The following is a 23,490-nucleotide window of genomic DNA, read 5'->3' as shown; positions in this document are numbered from 1 at the left end:
TCAGCGTATTCCGTTCGCTTCTACTAACTCGACTAACTAATTAATTCGATTGCGAGCCACGGTAAAAGCCGTTGGATTCGAGATAGCAAGAAGCCTGCAGCATGTAGCGCACGAAAAACAAGCCACTAAACTATGAAATTTAATCATGTCTTCACAAGTGCTTGACAACTTAATGTAAATTATTTTTTTCTGCCCTTTTATACACGTTGTATTCCAATGGTAATGAGAGTTGCTCTAGCATTAGAGTGGCTGTAATAATACACGAATACAAAGTCATGATCTGTGAACCGTATCAACGCGTTCAGCTAACATAGAAAACACCTCTACTCGTTAACATGTAACAAATATTTATGGGAAAATAAAGCGAACCTTTTTCCATCGATCGGCCTCTGCTTCTTCGCATTAAACAGAGGAAGTTCAATGGGAAATTAACGAAAGATCGATAATTCCTGCATCGCGCCACCGATCGTTTCTTCTTCTCTTTTATTTTCGTATAAGTACGCCAATCATGGAATAAATAATCTATGTAGTCAATCAATCGACGATTCTCATCGTTATTAATGGCCAAATAATGACAAACACGTTCCCCTCTTCGCGGTCGTGTTCCCACTTTCTTGCTACGTATCGTATCGTACAGAAGGATACGAAGATTCGGAAAAGCTACGAGGAACCACGTATATGTAAGTACACAGTTTCGCTGATTACAATTTGACAGGTGCTGATTGGCGGCTCGTTTAACAGCATTTAATACGCGGCCAGCTGAAAGAGAGCAAATCGTATTCGAACAGAAAACCAGCCGGTGTTTCTTCTCTTTTCTTCCCCTTGGCACGACCATCGTTTCGCGATATCCCCGCAACTTTATTCGAGTGTATATGGTGTTCATTAAACGCAAACACCTTAGGTCCATGGTAATCACGACGCACCATCGCGAAATACGTTGCACCGAACGACGTATCTGCCGCTACAATTAAACGCTCGATACGCAGAAAAAAATGAAAGGAAACGATGCGCGCGATTCGATTCTATCGAGAATCTCAAAGTGAAAACAGAGTTAAAATCGTCTTCTTCGCAAGATAGCAACAAGGAACGTGGAAAACTTATCGATTCTCTTAATTTGCAAATGTCTCGTTCCAGAGACAACCTTAGCCGTAGGATCTCGCCTTACCGTTTAGGCGTTAATTCAAATTTCACTGTAAAAGAACACGATTACGCTAGCAGAAGGAGGAAAACGAAGCGAAAGGCTATATGAAAATTCAATTTTACCCAGAAATTTCAAGCGAAAACACGGTAAGACCACTTTTCTCTGAAAATACCAACAAGCACTATCGGAAGCTCCTGAATCCTCGGAAAGGTCCAGCAAGAAATTATCGATCAGAGGCACGCGTACAGTAGTACGCGTTAGATAGTGTGGAACAGCGTATATGTGTAAAATAAAAGACTTGGACAGCAGGGGGATTGGCAAAAGTATCTTCTGTGCTCGTATGAATACGTGGATGTATGTCGCGGGGACGAAAAAGCGCACGACGGAGGTAGGAGAGGGTGAGACGTAGGGCGAACCTCCTTAGAATGCATGTGTTTGCCTTTAATACATTTTTCGACGATGTTGACCGAGGCGTATCTTCAACCTGTGCACGTGTGCACGCATATGTATGTGAGAACCAACAAGCTACGGGGTGCCGCTAAAATATTCACCTTGTCAGAGCCGAGCCGCAAAATGTGGACGGCAATTTCCGTGGCTACCGAATTCAAAGCGACGCAGAGACTAAGAAAGAAAAACGATCCTCCTAGAAAAGTGCGCTTTATCTTCGTGTACCTCCGTGTACCAGGCGTTGGCTAGCTACGAATTTGTTTTCAAATAATAATCGCATTCCTTCGACGACGAAAGGTCGAACGACGTTATCTTTTTGTAAATCGAGCTAGAATTGTTCGAGCTTTAATAGCTGAAGCCTGCGTTGTAACGTAAACTCTGGGAGTTTGTTCTTTTTCGCGCTACGAGTTTCGCACAATTCACAGGGTTTTAGGTACTAAGCTCAGGCTTGTTACCGAAGGGTAGTCGAGATTAGAATAAAATTGAGATTAGAGTTTAGGAGCAAACGCTGTTACGTCGTAGAATAATCTGACTACGTTTCGCGTTCATCGCTCAAACGTATGCAAAATGTACGCAATATTTAAAATGAAATTAACATTAAAATCCAAAGTATTCGTTATTCTATCCGAAACAATTAATTGAGGTAGAAAATTACCCGAGGAAATGATTTGTTTCATGTTAACGCGAAATAATATCGCTTTAAGATAAAAGTAATAAAGTAGTTAAAATGATCCGTTATTGCGAATACCAATTTTTCATTCTTATTCCAAGTAAAATTTCCCAAGTTTGTTAATGTAAATAGACATAATTCGGGAACAATGGCATTCAATTTTAACGAAGAAATTGTAGCTACCATCAAACATCCTGGAAGTTCTCGAAAGAACAGCTTGATTCGTATAAAGCGCAATCTATTCTAAATTATACTGTCCACAATACATTTTCCTGATATAACTGATGGCACATCGATCACGGTTATCGATATACTAATAATCTAGATCGGTGTACAAAAATGTGTTTTCTTTTTCTTCCTTCTACGATCGCATAACACACACACACACACACACACACACACACACAGGCAAGCAAGATACACGCGTTTTATCGAATCATTAAGACAAACTGCATTAACATAATCATAGTATGCAAACAGCGATAGCAATTTCCGAAATAGCTTCTTCCATGTGTGTTTAGCTGCTGGACAACAGCCAGCCAGCCTCGAACAGATTTCACGTGAAATTACCGTAGGCTTCGCCTCCTCTGTAACCGATTTTATCGCGTCTCATGTTATTAACAGACCGTGTGACATGTGCGTATTATCATGGTTGACGTTTAGCCACGCTTATTCGAATTAGATAATCGCATATTGCCCATTGTTCTTCGGCCAGAGTATAATTATTTAATTCTATGGAAGATAATACAACAGTTGCGTCATATCGTAGCGATAAAAATTTTTGTCTTAAATATTCGTACGTGCCATAGATTAAAACTTCCGTTTAACGCGTTGATTAAAATCGATTAAATATAATACTCGGCTATAAATTTCAATCGTATTCTTATTAAATTATAGACTACGAAAATATAAAAACTGTACAAATGTAACAACCGTATAAAAAAGTACAAGTCGATCGAAAAAGTATCGACGTCGATCAGTTATGGATTTGAAGAAGACGTATTAATCGTTACGTCAGTGAATACAGGTATATTAATCGTAACGATCTACCAACAACGATATCGTTAAATACTCGACTAGAAAACTAATAAAATTACCTACAACGATTTCCTTCTGTTACGCTTCTTTTATCAGATTCCGAAACATCGATTCCAAACGAAGATAGCGTTGTACGCTTCCTGTTACAGTAAAAATCCCTGTTTCAACATGTTCATCGCTATCAACCAGTTATCTACACGTATCTACGAAGCTGTAATAAACAATTTTCGTTCCTTCAAAGCGCATGAGTCGATTACAACGTAAGCTATCGCATTCCAGCGATCCTAAAAATCCATCTTAATAACATAATTCCGCTGGTAAGACGAATAATATCGGATCAAGGTAGATTTATTATAATAAATCTACTGTTTCAGCCTGAAGCGTCCCCTCTTTTGATCGCGAAAGGTCCACGGTAAATTAACATGATGCTTTACGCGTTCTGGTTAACGCTGAAACATTCCAAGCATCTTTTAATAAGATAATAATCTATCCAGCCGTTGTAAAGGGACTATCCGGCCGATTATCGGATAAACACGATAAAAGGAGCAACTGGATCGGCCATTATAAATTCAAGATCGCCGTCCATCGTTCGCAGCGATTAAAAACGGTGGCTAGGGTGGCTGAGCTGCAAGAGCAATTTCGAAGATGGCATTTCCGACGTCCAGCGGCTGCGGCCAAAGCCTATCTTCGAGGCGATTTCACGTGATGTTGTTGCCTCTGGCCTTTCGTTACCGACCGGAGATCCAAAGGAAGGGGATTCAAAGACCCCCGCTATTTCCCGCTAAAATCATTCACCAAGATGCTCCTTATCTCGCTATGCAAAAGAAAGGTAAGGCGCAGACAGAAATTGACAATTCCTCGATGCTTCTCCATCTTACCCTCGCCAACCCTTTCTCTAATCCCTTTCTCTGGCTCTTTCGGTGACTTTAGTGAAAGGCCGAACAGCGCGAGAAACGAAGAGAGAAAGAGCAGGAGGAAGGGGGTGGTTGACGACAAATCTCTTTTCCTACGCGGAGAATAGCCAAAGACAGACGAGAAAGGGAGAGGGTACCTACTTGCAAAAGCTACGGTTAGGAGAAAACGCGCGGCAAGGTAAGAGAAGGGGAGCGGAGAAAGGACAGACAGCGAAGAAAAGAAACGATGCTCGCAGTGTTTGTCCAAGAGGATTCGAAGAAGTATAGCGAATGTGTTCGTGGAGGTCGGCACATAGAGAGAGGGTGGTCACCCCTCCCATCCTTGGCCACCCACGTGTGGGTGGTGGCTGTTGCGGAAGAACTCAGGCAGTGGTGAGAGAGAGAGAAAGAGAGAGGGAGAAAGAGAGGGAAGATGTTGGTTCCGAGGTAGTCCTCTCTTAGAGCATTTCAATATATGGCAAGGGCCTTTGAGGTTGCGGGAGTTAGGGTGTTCGAGGGCAAGAGGAGGCACCCACCTTCACGGTGGAAGTGAGGAGCGCAACGATGGTGTGGGGTGAGAGGCGCTATTGATTCTTCTTTTAATCTCGTCGCGACCCATCCCTCGAGTCGACCTGAGCTGTGGGGGAAAGGGAGGAGGTGGAGATTGGGGTGGTGACGCTAGCGAAGCCGGCAAGAGGAGGAGAGAGAAGGCGAAGGAAACGAAAGAAGAAGGACCTTACGGCCAAGGGGTGGCAACGCAAGGTCCCAGGGATGGGTGCCACAGGGTGAACCTCTCCAAGGGGCGAGGGGATGCCCTTACTTATTTGAATGTGTCGTCGCGCGAGACAAAAACGACGCCGGTGAATCCACGGAATCGATGTGCCATGGTGCCACTACCACCGAAAACCTCTTTCACCCGCATCGCCATTTGGCTGAAATCGTGGAAGGGAAAAGAAAAGTTTGAAGACGTAACAGAAGAATAGGCGACGCACGCGTGTACTGGGTGCACGCAGGGGTTTGTCGGGCAGAGGCCCCGAGGATGATATTTATGTATCTATTGATTGAGTACCGCCACCACCGGCCACCGCTCCAGGCACTTTTGTTTCACGTGAAATCGACCCCGGTGAGAGGGAGCGGTTTTCTCTGGGACGCTTTGCTCCGCCGTGTTCGCGAATCGATGAATGTAAGCGGTATCGGTGGAGATACGATCCACCGTTGGTAGATTTGTAATATCGTTTCTGTCGCTTTGAACCCGTCGACCGTTGCGCTTGTGCCGCATTTTCGGTAGGTTTAACGATTGGTTGTATCACCATCGGGTTTAAAATTGGTAATCGACACGGGTTATTAGGAAAGCGGTTATTCGCGTGATGATCCAAGATATAGATCAACGATTTGTATGAATCGTTGAAAAGTAACAAAGTTGTTAATATTTCGGTGTCATACGTTAGCCGCCATAATCTGACAAATTCTTATCCTCGCTCCAGTAGCGGCAAATGAGTCAACGGAAGATTCGAATCGGGAGAGACTCGTATTGTTGCGCCTTGAAGTGACAACGTTGTTTTGGTTTGCTAGGTTCAAAGGTAAACGAACTCCGGACAAAAAATTGTCGCTGTTATTTGCAATCGTCAACCGGAGTTACATTTGAACTTTTTACGATACCACCGGTCCATACAAATAGACGAACGTGCTCTCTAGGACAATCATTATAGCGAATCATTATACGGAGTCATAGAGTCGAATAGCAAGCGTAGAGTTGAATAATAGCAAGGAGCAAGCGACGATTACGACCGGCATACACTATCTTTGTACTTGTATTTTAATATACACTGACTATTACAATTTTATCACTCGTCTCTTTAATAAACCAACGCGTATAATACACTGCCTCACTCTCATATATTAAAATCTTCACGTATTCTCCTCTGAAATTCGTTTCGTTCCAATCGCTGTTCTTGCAAAGGAATCGTCACTCGTAACAATATGAAAAAGAGCACGATTTTCAGAAACCGGACTGAAAAGCGCTTAAAATATAACCTCGGCTAAACAACGATTCATATTCGCCACTAATCGCATATAAATTACATCCGATGAAAGAACTCTCGCGATGCAGAAAAAACGTACGCACGTGAATCCCCCGAACAGTTTCTCGTCGTTCTCTAAAATACTTTAGCATCTTTATTCGCAGTAGATATCGAAATTGCGAGCGTGTAGCACGTGCCAGCTGGGTATTAAAAGTCCATAAGTATGGGCCGCATGCGGCGTATAAAAATTCAGGAAACGCAATAAGCGCAACGAAATAAAGTCGTGCAGTTTCTTCCGTTATCCGCTATACTTCCCCTTCTTCTCTTCCAGTTACGCCACTTCCCAACTCCGTATCCCATGTGCGCTCGCTACTCTTTCATCTCCCTGCTCCATCTTCCTCTTTCGTCCAACATCTCTTCCTTCGTCTTTACCTCCATCCACCAGAAATACAGCCCCAAAAGGGGGTGAGAAGAGCGACGGAGAGGTAGAGAAAAAAATCAGCCCCGTGGCCGAAACGAGCAGGGAGCGACGACTGGAAGACGCGGGGTTGGATTTTGTGGGATGAGAATCGCTGGTGGAAATGACGAGAAGACGGGGGAGTCACCCTATTTTTTTGTGCACCCTGCCCGGGCTAGGGTAAGATATTGATTTTTTTTATTTTATAATTAGGGGCTCGCACCCCTTGGCTGCCAGAAAAACATGTCACCCCGTGGAAAGGCCGCCGCTACCCTAACAAAGTCCTACGTATTCGGCGATACCCTTACGGCCCACGTATGCTCTGGGCCATCCACTGTAAATATCCTAACTCCGAGATGTTCAACGACGCGATAGGGTGGCAATTCGAAATAAGGTAAGACTATTTTTAAGCTTGAAATTTCTAGAATTTGTATCTTCATCGAAAGCAATGATTGGCACCGATGGTTATGCAAATGTATTGTCATAATCGTTGAAACTTGTGTCGTAACATGTAGCCGGAAATTATCTACGAAACCAGTATGAATTATTTACTCGTTGTACGTAATATGCACAGGTACACGCGTATCTAACGATTACCTGTAAAATTAGTACGAATCGAAGAGATAGTCGCGACAAGAAGGCAGCTTTTCGTTAATCGAAATAAAATAAGAAATACAAACTCAGAGTCGATCAAAATTGTATCAGATTTTGAAACGTGCTACGAATTCATAGCGAACCGATATCTATAGCAATACACTTTTACGCTTCTGAAAATGAAACTCGTACATCTTTCTTGTTCTTTCAATAAATACGATTTGATCCTTCGGTTACCTGGTCATCGCGCGTTAAAATTTCGACGTCGCCAAAAATTGCAACCGCATCTCTAAACAGTTACAGAAGGACGATGGTCTCGCTATCTTTCAGCGAAGCGCGTGTAACCGTCGCTTTCGATTCCTTGGAAAGAATCAAAGCCACCCCCAGGAGTGCGCTCGCACCACGGCTCCCGGAATTGAACGAGAGCCCCGGTAAAAATCACAACGCGTCGGCTCACCGCCGTTCTCGTTTCTCCATATATAAGATAGCACGGATTCGTAGAAATTCCAGCTTCGCAGGGTGAGAGAGGAAGCTAGGCTAAGGAGCTAGGGGATGGCTGGAAAGCTGGAAGGAAGGTGGCAGCCTCCACCGGCATGGGGTGAGTTCACTCGCGAGGTGGAAGCTGCCGTGGGGTATGGGAGATTGCAGCAACCCTGCAAAGTACAAAGAACCGGCATAGCCGTGCAACCCCTACCCCATCGTCACATTTCTTCTCGCTTCGCCATCCTCTCTCTTTCTCGCTCCTTGCACTCTCCACCCTTCCACCGGTTCCGTCGGAGGTGACAATTCCTCATCTGCCTCTGCTCACACCTCCGCCCGATTCCTTTGCAACCCCTCTACCACCACACGGACTAACATCGCCTATACATACACGCGAGACACCAGTTCATCGTGCTTAGGCATACACACACGTACGTACGTACACTCTCGTTCAGAAGTATTAAGATACCTGAGCACGATAATTGTACGATAATTCACCAAGCAATAACGTTTGAAGATTGACAAACTCCAATTTTGTAGTTACTGACCTATTTCTACAAATTTTCTCATTTTCCATCGATTGGGTAATTTGTAAATTTGTAACTTGTAAAATTTGTTCGTGAAAGTTTGCTCTTTCGTTGGCGAACTCGTTGTTATTACACACGTGCAAGAATGTTTATTAGCAACGGTAATTTATAACTCGCGATTAATGAGATTTTATGGATAACGTCGGTTCGATCGTGAGGCTACCCTGCTGCGCTCGTACAAAACACAAAAAAGATACGTAAGATACCCAAAGTAGAGTACACGTTGCAACGTTTAGTAGAGAAAACGAGTCTCCGTTTAAATTCTATTTCCATAACTACGTTAGCAAAAACGTAAACTTGTATAAAAATGCGTGATTGAACCGCGTATACATAAACAAAAAATGGTGCGCGCTTAAGTTTTCACTTATGAACGGGTGTGTACGTAAGCGCGGTTTCTCGTTCGGCTAAACGCACCAAGGCGGCCAAACACACACGCAGCCGTACGATGGTGTACAGCACACCTCCACACCTACACAGTGGCATACATAACGAGTCGGCTTGTCACACACAGAGTATAATATGCAAAGACCCGCCTCCGGGTTGCTATGGAAACTCTAGGAGCCGGCGTGAGAGGTAGCCGGTGCAGGGTGGAGGGCCAAGAAAAGGAGATTCGAGAAACGGTGGGCCAGGAGGGTGACAGGGAGAGGAGGCAGACACTCTTGGAAATTTGTATAACTACCCCCAGGAGCGGCGAAAGCGGGTAGGAGAAGCTGGGTGACTCTTTCCCCGTGGAAGGCGGGGGCACACACATCGATCCGGGGAACCACCCCGCGCCCGACGCTCCTTCGTCATCTCGCAGAGCTACTGCCACCCATCCGCCACCACTTCCACCCTCTTGCTCTCCGCCAGGCAACTCCTGCATGCCTGCAGTGGCCCTGCTCGCCGAATGTTTATGCCTTGCATTAGAACCACTCTTTCTTCTCCGATGCCGCGCCAAGGGATACGATATTATCCATATGTGGAGCGATCGTGAATCGCGTTTAAGGGTGAGGAGTTCTTGCATGGCGAGCGCCCTGGACGCTGAGATTGCACAGAAGGGAATACTTGATCGAATGTAAATAAGGGGTTGATCAGGAAGATCGTTTGAACGAGGAAGAAAGAGAACGGATGGGTGATCGAGACTGGTTTCTTTCGATCGAAAATCTTTTGCACAACTGAACCGATATTGTTAAGGACATTGGACACGTGTTAACCATTGGACTAGGAATCGTTGGATTGTTAGAATATTTAATTTTAACTTATTTCATTCTGGCGTTCTATATTTGGATAAAAATCGGTAATTAACAGTCTTTGCTGCGGATAAAGTACAAATTGTAAGTATAAACTTTAAAATCGAATATCTCAACGTAAATTATGATTATTATTGCTGTGCTATATGAACCAATGGATCGATTCTAACTAGTTTCATTCTGACTATCTAGCATTTATGGAAATACGTATTCTTCAGACAACAAGTGGACTCGGTAGATACATGTTCGATTTAATTCGATTTCAATACCAGCGCGCTGTTATTCGCGTTGCATCTCGAATAAATTTTGCATGATTTGCGATCGGTTATTTCGAAACGACGTACGATATAATTTGTCACTGAAGGATCAACTCGCACGATTCCACACGCCGGAATCTCATAACGTCGACTTCGTAACATACGTTTCTATGAAATCCCTCCGATAAGAGTAAAACTTTTATGTCAATTCAATTTTCAATTCCACGCACAAAGGTCTAGCACAAACAAAAACCAAAAGGCATCTAAAGTGTTTCGAACAGGCTAAAAACAAATTTCCATTGAAATAAAAGCGCCCGGTAGCACGATAATTTGCACGCATTCCAATCGTAACCGCGTCAAACGAATTTCAACACGCTCGTAATCGTAATCACGCTCGACCGAATAAAAAATCTGTGAAATCACATGGAAGACAAAACTAACAGTAATGAAATAACAGTAATAATAACGGTAATGATCGCAGCTCGAGTAACCCCGAACGTTGCACGACGAAACGATAATTTCCTTGTCGGCCTATTAAATCAAGATTTCACGAGCAACGCCAGCCGGGACGGTTGTGTTCCTAAATACGAAGGCCATTAATCCGCGCGAAGGAAACGCAAACACCGTGGTCGCGGGGCCTAAAACGCGAAAGGATCGAAGAGAGCCATCAACACCAGGAAGTCCGATAATACAGCGCACGACCCCGAGAAAGGAGATTAGCCGAGCGAGCCTCTCATAATCCGAACGTAAAGCAGATCCGCGATGGAGAGTCGCTCACGGCGAATCCTGACCGCGGTTTATACACCAAGCCGATTCTAATCGAATTAACTGAACTTTCACCCGGCTCCGTAGTCACCTAACGACCGGTCCGCAGCAATTACCAGGCCCTCGTGTTTCGATCATCTCCTTCGTTTCTTCCTCTCCCTGTACCATTTACCCTTAGTATTCTATCGTTACAAGTTTTTCGTCCACAATACGTATTTATTCGACGCGTTTCTGCTTCTCTTTACGCGTACTGTAACGCTCTAAAGTCTTGTTCGGACGAATCGAGTTGCTTGATAGGATACTAACGATTTAAGACCTTTAAATATGAAATCTGTAAACTAAACGACGTCAAAGCTAAACCTTTCTTTCTCTTTCAACGAATACCGTTTAATTATTCCAGCTGTCTGCGTCCAATAAAATTTGTTTTAAAACGATTTAAGTTACTATCCTATCCTGATACGTCAGAAAATGCACCGTGTACGCGAATACCATTCGTACGTATCCACGTCTATAGCGTGTTAAACCTGGCAACGAGTTCCTGGACAGCTCGGGGCGACCGCTTCTTCGGGCCACTCGGTAATAAGTTTTCGTACCGCGAAGAGGGAAAGAGAAGTACGGCGTCGAGGGAAACGCGTTGCCACGCGGCGACGTGCCCGTGGGTTCCATTGGCTCCGTGGCCAGTCATAATCATCATGACGATAATTATGTAGGTAAATGCGGCTACAAGGGAATTACAAGATGAAAAAAGAAAGAGAGAGGGAGAGAGAGAGAGAGAGAGAAAAGAAGAAGATTCGAGGAGGCAAGAAACGAAGATGGGTCCCGATTCCACCGCTGGCCAGCTGCCTCCTCGTTCGATCCTTCGCTAATTATCCTCGTAAGCACCAACTTAATTGCTACACACACTGCCTCTTCTTTCGATCGGTCCCGCTTTTTCATCCCCCTTCCCAAGCAACCGATCGCGATCTTCTTTCGATTTCTTCCTCCTATCGTTGTCTCGCCTTTTCTCTCGCTGTCTCGTTTGATTCCATGCGAACCTCTCACCGAGTAGGAAGTAGCAAAAGTGTAACGTGGGACCCGCGCGTTCGTTGCCATTCGGACGTAGATCGCTCGGAGAATCAAGAGCCTGTCCGCTGAAAGGGATACTCGCCTACTTCCTTCGCGCTGGATAATTTTGTTTGTTCTTCCGAGAAATATCAAGAGGACGCATTATGCGATTAGCCTTACGACTCGTGGATTCACTTTGTCGCTTTAAATAAATTTCGAGAGTTATCTCGAGATAATGACGTTTGTCGACAATGTAGTATCGTAAATATAATAATAATTAGTTTATTAATAACAGATGGATTAAACAGAAAACAATGGTTACTTAACGTGAACTAATCGTATCAACGTATTATAATTAATTAACAACTCTCGTCAACACAGATTCGACTCTCTCTCTCAACAACGCTAATAACGCTATCTCGACAACGCAATCCGCACTCTCTGGCTTCACAACTCATACTGCTGTTAATTCGTTTATGTCTCTTTTGACTTTTGTCTGATATCTTTTGTTTAAGCCCCGTCATGCACACGCTCAGCAACCGCTCGTTTACAATTCTAATAATGCACGACACTAAGATAATATCCATGAAATCACGAAAGAAAGTCACGTGTAAGACTGACGCTGATTGATATCAATATTAGAAATATTAAAAATATTAAAAATATTAGAAACTACAACCTGATACGAGAACATATCGGTATTAATCATTTCGAAGGATATTGAACAATTCTAGAGACGTATGAAATTAAACAACCACAGACCTGCATCGTACGAATATCAAAGGTGATAAATCGTTAACGATAGAGATTTTTTAAAAATCCAAAAATTTCAATGCATGTTTAATTCGACTGGAAACTTCCGTCGTTAAATGAATAATTACAACGCTGTAGGTAAAGAGAATTTATGCCATACTAAACGAAACTAAAGCGAAACATCACGGGACGAAATTATATGTACGCGTAATACGAAAAAGGTGTATCGTGCGAACTCTTGAATCGATAAAATTCTTCCCGCAGTGATTAAAAGTGCGCAATCTGTTTCTGACAATCATTAATGTATTTAACCTGACTAGTTATTTTCAACGCGTCACCAGCGGTAACAAGACAAGCATTCATTCAACAATTCGAATCAGACAAGAATGATTCGGCAGATTCGTAATCAAGATCCCTGAGACGCAGCTCCGCGTGCATCGAGAAGATTGGTTCCGATATGTTGCGAGGCATGTGATACAAAGTCAAAGGTATGCATTATAACGTCATACTTAATATAAAAATCATTTTTCGTGTTATACATAATCTTACATCGTTATTTCGTTGTTACATGTACCTACTACTGAAGGTATTATTTTCTCCCAGTGTCCAATGAACTTGGCAGAGTCATCCTCGGTACCTAACGTGTCCCGCTCAAAAAATAAGCTTAAAGGAATATAACAGTCGTGGTTTCTTTGACGTAGAACTAACAACGTTACCCTATTTTATCGTAACAAACTCGACAATTAGGTGGAACGTCTCATGACCAAATAAATATAAATAATATGAGAATATAATATTTATATATGGTAGGCAAAGGATGATAAAACGAATAACGTTCCAACTGGAATATAGAAGGCTCGACTCCATTTCCTAAAACTTTCGTAGTTTCGATATCATCAAACATGCCTGATATCTACTGACAAGAAGAAAACATTTAAGATACGCTTTAAAATACGAAAAAATAACAATTGCCTGGTGCAAAATTTTCCAATTAATCCACCCCCTCCTACATCTTCGGAAAGCGCGACGAGGCCGTCCGCGAGCTTATCTCACGCAACAATTCACGGCGTACGGCGATCATAAAGGTGGAATCGGTAGGAATGGTCTTTTGTGAGCGCACGATCGGTCGTGGAGAAGGCAACGCTAGATAGGCTCGGAAACGGCGCGGCACCTTCTCGTGATCCCTAATACTAGATCGCGCAGGGGCGCGAATTCAAATGAGCCGAAACGACCACGGCACGGTTACCGGGCGCAAAAATGCACGGTACGAGGATGATTACAATGTTACCGGCACGGTAGAACGTAGAATTGCAGAATCGAAGGACGGAAGGAAAGGTGGGACGACTGGGTACAGAGCGCGCCGGGCCAACAGATAGAAAGGGACAAAACTGAACGAACCATGATACGATAGAGGAAGAGGAAGGAAAAGGGAGATAGACGCGGATACGTGGTGTGTGCGTGGCGTGGGTGGAGACTGCCCCACGAAGCCCTACGGGCAGAATTATCATACCCACACACCGGCACGGAGTCCGATCTAATCACACTCCCATATACATAAAATAACTGCTCTACGGGGCCCTATGGGGCACACGGTGTATACAGGGTCCACGGTGAGAGACCAAGCAGGACGAAAGAACGTCGACAAGAGAGAGAGAGAGAGAGCGAGAGAGAGAGAGAAAGAGAGCGAGACCGGAGGAGAGAAGGGGGAGAGAGAGAGGTGGATTGTTTTCAGCTGGGACTCGAGTATAAATTGGCCAATTATTCGGAAATAAGGTAATTATATAAGAAGGGAGTGATCTCCGATCGCGCGGACTCGAGCAGAAGGAGATGAAGGGCGAGGGAGGGTAACCGGGGGTGAGAGAGCGGAGGAGGGGAGGGTAGAGAGCAGGAATCGAAGAGAGAAATCAAAGGCGATTATCTGCCTATGAGGTAGGAATCGTCGGCTGGCGTCGGATCGTTCTCTCCTAAGAATTATTCGCCGTGGGCCCCGGATCGTAGCTCGCGGTGCAAAAGCCCTCGTTCGGAAACGGCAGATGTTTTTTCTAAATGGAGACGAATTAGTCGATAAATAACGATCGATCGTGCGCTTCGCGACCGAACCGCGTATCGCGTTTGGAACGAGCGATTGGTACGAGGAGAGGAGAGGAGAGGAGAGGGGGCACCCAAAGACGACCGATGGAGTCAGTCTTCCCGGTTGGAAATCGTGATCGGGATGAAAGACAGTTCCGAGACAGGTCTCGAAGTTGTAGGAATCCTTCGACGTGAACTTCGAAACGTTTCCGGATAGATGCAGTTTGGAACGACACTTCCGTCGTTTCAGGTTTGCGCTTTTTGTTTAGGCAAGATGTATCAAACTCGCGAATCTGTATTTTGGAATCTGTCTAGTTTTTGTTTAAAACGTCGTACCGAATGTCCGGGATATAAAAATTAGCTTCCCCTTGCAAATTATATCTTGAAACCTCTGGCGTTAATAAATATACCGGCGTCTTGAAAATAATCTCGCGAGAGGACCAAACTACTTAACCTCCTACTTACAACGTGAAAAACGTTCAAGATTTTCCTGTCTTATTTCGCTTATCGCCTTGTAACGAGAAAGGAAAGATAACGATCGTTCGAATGGCACGACTCGTTGCACGAGAAAAGCTTCCTCTATCGCGAGAAGAAGAAGAAGAAGAAGAAGAAAGAGAAGGACAAAATCCTTAAAAGAAAGGCTAAAATAGAAGAAGAAGAGGAAGAGGAAACTGGTGAAAATGAATAAGTTGGTAAAGAGGAAGAGCAATCTCCGTTGAAAACCGTGTTTTCGAAAACACGGGGTTCCCGGAACCGCAGGATCCCGATTCGTCTGCGTAGGTAATCCGCTCCGTGGATTATCCAAAGAGCGGAAAGTCACGAGCTGAAATTCTGGCTAAAAACGACGGAACGGCGCGCGAAAGAGAAACAGAGATAGAGCAATCACGCGGCCATTGGAAGCGCACGTATACCCCCGGAGGTATCCGTACACGGCCATTTAAACTCCCTCGCTTAAATACGATAAAAAGTCCCGAATACCTGGAAAACGAGTAATAGAGGAGAAGAAGAGGAAGGGAGAAGGAGAGTCCCGACGCATTATCCCAATTACACGTACGAGCGCTAATCGTCGACATGAGCCGAGCAAGGGGCGCCTCTACCGGGACATTAACATTCCGAAAAACCGGTGATTCTCGCCGACGGTACCATCGACTCCGGGAGACCTCTATAACTACGAGAGATGCACACCGTCCCTCTACGCTGTATATACGAGCGCTAGTTGCTGGCATAAGAGCTGCTCAGCTGGCTATTAAGGGCTGCGTGGTGGCCCGAGGCCGGAATTAGCATACCCTCGAACCGAACTCCACCTCCGCACCGATATCTCGGCTGCACGAGGAGGAATATAACTTAAGTTCAAGCGGATATTATGCCACCATTCTTCCCTTCCCCCCTGTAATCCGGGCCTCCCCTGACCATCCCTTTTATAACCATATAGGTGGGTGCATCGACTGGACCCCTGAGTGAACAGGCGATAGAACGAAGAAGAAGATAGGCAGAAGAGGGAGGATATAGCCGGGGCCTAAGAAGAAGAACCCCTCGACACACGGAGGTCCTCTTCCCTTATCGACGACCATCTCTTTTAATTGTAATTATATGCGGCCTCGGACCAGATAAGAATCGAACGAAAGAAGTCGGGTCCAATGAGTCCTGGTTCCAGACCCACCCAAGCGCGTGCCGTTTACGCCCAGGAATCGACAGGGTTACAACCTGATCTCCGTAACTCTGAATCAACTTGCTAGCGCGATTCCATTAAAACGAATCGTTTTAATGGAAGCCATTAGAAAGGAAGAATCGTTGATGTAGCGACGAGCAATTATCCCTCTTAAGTGATACTGATATATGCGTGTGTGTGTGTGTATATATATAGTAGGTATTGGTTTAACCCGTTTGGTTCCAAACTATGTTATCGTTGTCTTTTTATCGCAATTTTTGTTCCGAATAGTTAGAATCCGTTCAAACGGCACGTATTGAGCTATATAAATATTTTTCACAAATACGATACACAATACACCTATGTATAATATACGATACACGATATAACGATACTTACGAGTAACGATGGTTCTAGAAATATCAATCTCATATAGAAGCCATGAAATAACGAATATTGTATAATATAGCTCCTAGTCGTACGGTCGAGAAACTTTCCAAGTTAAAAAAATTAAACGTCTAAAATCAACCTGTAGACCGCGGGTCTACATTTATCGAAACCGATTTATTCCCTTTCCGCGAATTCTATTGGCCGGTTACGTTCTTTTGCCTATAATCCCTGAAACACCCTGTATTTCCGTTTCTCGGTTGTTCAGCGATTATCGGTCGATATTTAGGATGAAAATAGGGATTTAAACGAAATACGCGTTTCGCTGGCAAAATGCGGCGACGAAAAATTAAACGAACGTACAATCAAAACGAAGAGCAAGGCCGCAGGCGACGAATCACCGTGGCGCCGAGATTCGGGCATATTAAATCATAGCGTAACATCCTTAAAGAGGTGTATCGCGGCGTTCGATTTATTTTCGTAATCCATCGATTCCGCCACGCCGTTCGATAGCCGTATTCTCTGCTGGCTGTAATCATCCCACTAAGCGGACTATCATTAGGGGCAACATTCGCGTGTAGCAGACGTTGTAATAAGAGCACCGAATCATCCCGCTGACCATTTAAACGCGTTTCCCGCGTTCCAGTCATCGTGCGCGCGTGCACATTCCGTGAAGCGAAGAGAAAGAAAAAGATTAACGTGTAATATTTAAATCGTTGCACGATACGGAAATACCGTTTCGAGATGAGTAGCTCTAATACCTGAGTCGCCCGAAGCCAATACCGATCAAAGTTTGACCGGAGACCAACTACTTGGAATCCCTTGTTGATGCAGCTAAAGTTTGAGCGAAGGAGCTACTTGAAACGTTCTGTATTAATACGAGTTAACCGTCATAATATGCCGTAACACAAAATTTCATTCGTAAAAATTTCTACCACGAACTTACGATACGACCGACGTCAGAGTTTAGTTGGAAAACGATGTAAAATCTACTTTGTAAAAGTTCCGCGAAAATATTTAGAAGAAAAGCAACGTGGATTACGGTGTAACTGGATAAATTAGTTGTACAGAATCCTCCGTATTACAAGATAAACGCTACGATATAGAATCGAATTTCGACAAATTTCGTCTAAATACTTAGAACGGGATCCACGTGACAAATTTTTGATCGTCGCGCGGACGATTTCGAACCAGCACGAAGCATCGTCAAGGACGGTCGATAGACCGATAGATTTTATTACGACCGCCACGTCCAGTCGTATCTCCCGCGGCAGAAAATTCTTTTATAGCGCTTTTTCCGCGAGATAGGAAACCGGATACGATTAATCCGAGCCCGCCGGGCCTCGATGATATTATGGCTGATAATTGGTCGTTCAGGTATCTCTGGAACACGCGAGAGAAAGAAAGAAAGAGATGGACAAAGGAGAGAATGGAGAGGCAAAGGATGGACACGGAGGCGGCGGGGTGGTTAACCAGCGAGATAACACGGCGCAACTCGGCCTCGACCAACCCATAACTAAGCTACGCCTTATTTAAGGCATTATAAGGGCCCTAATTAATACAATGTAGGGGTAGGCGAGATTTTTTTACGAGGCCGCGAGGTTTTATCGCCAATTAAGCCACGGTGCGCTACGGAGCCGGCTGCGGAATGTAAGTAGAGAGAACTGGAGAGAGGCTCCAGGCCGAAAGCGGGACGAGGAAGAGGAGGGAAAATTAAAAAAGAAAGAAGGGACAGGAAGATCGTATGGCTAAATGTTTCCCTATAACGCTGTAAAACGATCGGAAGGTATTTAAGCGATACTTTCAGTGGCTTCATATCGATGTTTTACGCTCTTTCCTCGAATTCGTTTATAGTAGCGCTTGTAATTACTCGAATGATCCAGATATTGCAATGTAATATCAAAATGTATAGGCAGAAGTAACGATTATTTCTAAAATAAACAAACCTAAAGAATAATTTCAGAGAAGATCAAAATAGAAAGCAGCTTAAACTTTGGAATTAATATTATCATTCTACAATTAGATATTTACAAATTTCATTTCAAATATTCACCGAGTAATATTTCCAAAAATTTAACGAACGATCGACGTTAAACGAAATTAATGTTGTAATTCAAGAGCAAAAAATTCTAGCTAAGCGTGATATTAAAATTAACGAACGCTTACTCGTCGTACAAAAGGAAGAAGAAAATATAAGACGTTTCAGATATTTTCAGAAATATTTTAAATGACTCACCGACTGGAAACGTCGAAGACGATCTGGCCTCCGAGGAAGCAATGTTCTCGACGGTAATACTCGAAAAAGAAACATCCGTTGGAATTTAATCCACTTTCCGTTGCATTTCCCGCACCAGCTTCGGTTCTAATCGAAGGCTCGCCGATTCTATCGTGGAATTGATTTCCTTCTCATCTGAATATAATTTTCCCCGGACGATCACGGCCGCCGAGGATAATGACGGAGTTACGCCGTAACACCTCCGAGGCATCTCTCTCCCTTTCTTTTTCTTCTTTTATATACATACATAACGTATATGCATTGTGCTCTGCACAGAGAATGTTCAAGCGTACCGTAAACCAGAATTGTACACCATACACGCCATAGAATTGGCCTGTGTTTATATCAGTGTTCGTACACTCGTATACTGGAACAATAAACTATCATGCTCGACTGACTACTCGAGGTGAGCCTCGAAATTTGACAGACATGACTGTAACGAATTCTAAGATATGCCGCGCTGTTACAATCGAAAGAGATTCGGTGGACAATTTGTAACATTGCAATTTGCTGCGTGTCGTTGAGACATGTAGTCCATACCTATTCGATCCTAAAATGAAATAAAAAAAAATGGTTTTGTAGTATAGAGTCAAAATTTAAAACGAGCAAAATATATGACTTATTACTCGTACCTTTTTTTCTCTACCTTCACGTGCGTTGTAGAAAAGCTACAAAATCTTGACTCTCACCATCCAAGCCTTCTTCGCTCTTAACACGTTCGTTGCTATCATCGAACCATTATCGATGTACAACAGCTATAAAAAAAAAACAAAAAGAATCTCTTACCCATCATATTACCCCCTAGCGATCATCGTAAGAAAGTTTGAAAATTCGACTCTCTAAAGCCTTCTTTATCCTTGACCGACAAAGAGGATAAAGAATCGGTTAACGATGCAACAAATTTCGAAATTATTCTACTACGAGAAACGAGAAATAAACTTATCGCGTTCTCTCGTCGCGTTACTCGCGTACATACGATCGTCGTGAGAAAGCTTCAGAGACCTAACCACCGAAAGCTTCCCCACCCTGAAACAACAAAGTGGCATCTCGCGGCGCGTAACCCTTGCCGTTCGTCCCCACTGTCCATCGTAATCGACGTTTCGGATTCTTTACGGAACAACGGACCGTTCTACCAAGATTTATCGGCCGTTCGATCGTATTTCATTACTCGGCTGACCCTCATTGTCCGGCGTGCGCGACATATTTCCATCGGGCTGTAAACGGTCGAAGGAGCCGCGCGGCGACCGCACATTTCGTTCGGTTAGCCTCGTGGCTAATTCCCGAACGTCCGGCCGTGGACGAAGTGCATAAATAACCGGGCAATCGTGGGTGACGAGTTTTCGCGTCGCGTACGACGAGCTTAAATCTCCCCGGGGCCCAAAGTGACGCCTCGTAATGCGGGGTTTGCTCCGTTCGAACGACGACACAAGCGCATCGACGTTACGGTCCCGCATTGGCAGGCGTTTGAAATACACTCGGCTGAATTATGAACCGTAAAAACAAGTATAGCGGCCGGAACGAAACTCCGTAGGGCTTTAACCCGACTGGTAACCGTAGGCCGTAGGTAACCGTATTCACCCTCGCCAAGGGTTATTACTGTGCGTGACTCGGTGTGGTCTGCGGTCCAAACACCTCGCCAGGATGCCTTCTGCAACGTAGAATAACAGAAAGAGAGGCGAACACGGTTAGGAAATGGGAAAGAGAGAGAATAGAACGAGGCGAACACGAGCATAGACGAAAGAAGAAACGGAATGCGTGGTGGACGACGGAACCACCTCTGGTCGCGAATTCGAGTGGCAAGCGCGCCTCGTTAACAGCTCGTCTCGTTTCGAATACGAATGGGATACCGCCAGTAATTTCTTCAGGGTTAGTCTTCTTTATGTAAGCGAGCATTGTTCTCTTCGTGAGAGGATTTTCGGCTTAGATGTTGGGTCATGCGTGTGGTAAAGATGGAACGTTTGGAATAACGTTATCTCATCCCTTATGGCATACATTTTTTTACGGTTCAGCGATCGAAACTTGCTCGATAACTCAACAAATAAAATTAATAAGTTACCAGCTGTACCGCGTTTATCGGTTTCTGCAAGCAATCACCTGTGTAGGAATAACAATATCTACTAGTTTCCAACCAAGCCTCGCATTTCCACCTTCGAGAACATATCTCCACGTCTAAAAATTAATAGTTAATAATCACCGATAAATGAATTGGTAAACCTTAAACCAAACCAACCAAGCATTTAATACCCGCAATTCTTGCGCCTATCGAAACATCCATTCTGCCATTTTGTTCGCTCAAAATCAATAAACATCTGCGGTTTCAAAAATCCCTTCAGAACGCTATAAACAACACGACGTAACGATACATCCATTAAAGATCTCAGTGGACACACGATCCCCGAGGTGCCTTAGAATCGAAACACAATGAAAACAGGAATGACCACCTGGTAACGAGACAAAGAGAGGCGTAAAAAAAAAGGAAGAAAAAGGCGAAAAGACTCGAAGGTTAAGTACCAATCGAAATAGCCTTACGCGCGTCGTTCGAGGAAGGTTGGAGGCGGCAAGGGCATCGGCTGTTCAAGGATTGGAACGCGAACCGTGTCAAGTATCCTTCGACGTGGAGGTGTGGTGACCAGAAGAAACGAAAGGCATCGGGTCTCGAGGATGAAGAAGAAGAAAAGGAGATGGACATTAGCGTAATGACGTCCAGAGTGAGGCGTAATGACACCAGGGTCATCGAGCGATACTGCAGTGGATCATACGGCGAGGTCGTGATGGCGAGGTCGTTCCCTCCACCTGAACCACCTCGAACGCCACCACCATCACCACCACCACGCTCTCTCTCTCTCTAGCTTCCTCTCTCCCTCTCCTCTCCTGCTTATTCTTCCTCCACCACCTCCTCCTCCTCCTCCTCCTCCTACTTCTACCTGACTCCTACAGCTCCTCTTTTCCTCCTCGTATTCGCAAATGCGCCCGCGGAATGAGCCGGCTCGGCCCCGACTTGCCCGCCAATAATAATTCTTACCGGATTCAATTTGAATAATGCCGCGTGCGGTTTCCATCGGCATGCCCGAGCACGCCTTATTATCTCACGTACCAACTCGCCTACTCGATATCCATCGATGGTAGGTATATCCCCCTCCTCGCCCCAGCCACCATTATATTTTTCCCCTCTACATCCACCGACACAGAAAGGATCTTTTCCCTCGATCCTCTTCCATCTCGGATCGCTCTTTCGTTCCTTCTTCGTTCCTTCTTCGCCCCTTCTTCGTCCCTTCTTCGTCCCTTCTTCGTCCCTTCTTCCTTCCTTCTTCCCCTCTCGGCCCCATTCCGCTAGTTCGCGCGAGTACCTTGCCGATGGTTACAATTCTAGGATTTATCTCTCCTTTATCCTTTCATTCCTGTCTCTTGGTTAATGTCGTCGCGCTCTTTTCTGCCCCCTTCGCCGCGGCCTCAACGCCGTGTTGCTCTCGCCTCGTTTTATAGAAATCCGCCAGGAAAAGGAGTACGTTTGAAATACACGGTGGCTCGATCCAAGTATCGAAGGATAAGAGAAGAGAAGGAAAGAGAAGAAGGAAATAAGGGGCGAAAGATCGCGGAGGTATAAAGTGTTTATACTCCGGAATCGCCCTGCTGGAATCGATTTCCAGTCGATCCCCGAGTCTGACCCTTTCCAACAACGATCGATACATATGTACGTCTATCCCCGAAGATTAATGCGATATTGCGCCAACTTTCGTCACGTGGAATTACAATCCCCATCCCCTTCTAGCAAATTAACCCATACTTTACCGTCCTCGTTTTTTCCTTCTTCGTTTCAGCTACCGATCTCCCTACTTGTTTTATCAAAATTACTCGCGCCTCTTCAAACCTCCAGCAATTTCTACTTGTTCTCTCTCTCTCTCTCTCTCTCTCTCTGTTTCTTCCGAACAGTCTCCTCGGTCTCGCTCTTCCGTCTATCTGCTTCGTTTTCGCGCTTTCGATCTTCTTCGTTCGAGAAGATACATCGGATCCGCGTTAGAGATCCTCGCGACGAAAATTCCCAGGCCATCGGTAGTACTCTTCCTCGTATATGCCATATCGAAGACGGTATGTGCGCCGTCACGGTCCACGGAATAGTCTGTTTTCCTCTTTCTTTCGCCAGTCTGTTCCATCTTGTCGAAGAAATCAACTATACCAACCAAGTGACGACAGATCCTCTTCGCGAGCTCCGACTTTCGACTGACACGTTCAAAGAGTCGATGCACTTATTGTCACGCGTTCTCTTGCCCGTGACTTCGAGTCACGGTTGCCGCTTCTTTGGTCTCGTCAGCTTCACGCCATTTGCAAATTCGTGACACACGTTCCGACCAACGTCTGACTTAACGAGCCTTGTTCTAAGATAATTTGCGCCTGAAATAAGCAATAGATATGGAAATTACGGCGACAGGTTGTTACCCTCGTGTAGTTTTTCATCGTTCGATCAGAAAATTGATAGCGAAGTAAGATGAATTCAATTTTGATTACGGCTTTTTTTCTTCCGAGTATTTTAAACGGAGATTAATGCCAAATATCGTCTTGTTGAATCACGTTCGGTTTGCAATAACAGAAATACAAACATCACATCGTACGATATTGATTTCAAGACAAATGTCAAAAATAAAAAAATGGAACGGTGAAATACCGTCGACTCACACGGTTGATATCTGGTACTGTTATTCGATAGAACGGTAGACAGATATATGTAGAACAAAGTTA

At 44.5% G+C, this 23,490-nt stretch overlaps 1 long non-coding RNA gene across 1 annotated transcript in view; it reads right to left on the bottom strand.

The window, feature by feature from the left end:
• The window catches only part of LOC126864080 (uncharacterized), a 156,823-nt gene that overhangs the window by 123,625 nt on the left and 9,708 nt on the right, over nt 1–23,490 (bottom strand). Inside the window, exons 7-9 of the long non-coding RNA XR_007689060.1 lie at nt 22,546–23,145; nt 19,389–19,511; nt 18,718–19,306 (exon numbers count right to left, since the gene is read on the bottom strand). This is a non-coding gene — a long non-coding RNA (uncharacterized LOC126864080). The remainder of the gene's footprint in view (nt 1–18,717; nt 19,307–19,388; nt 19,512–22,545; nt 23,146–23,490) is intronic.

This window comes from Bombus huntii, chromosome 3 (genome assembly GCF_024542735.1).
Source record: "Bombus huntii isolate Logan2020A chromosome 3, iyBomHunt1.1, whole genome shotgun sequence".
Lineage (NCBI taxonomy): Eukaryota > Metazoa > Arthropoda > Insecta > Hymenoptera > Apidae > Bombus > Bombus huntii.
Note: the sequence above shows the minus strand (reverse complement) of the source record. Positions and strands in the feature narration are given on the sequence as shown.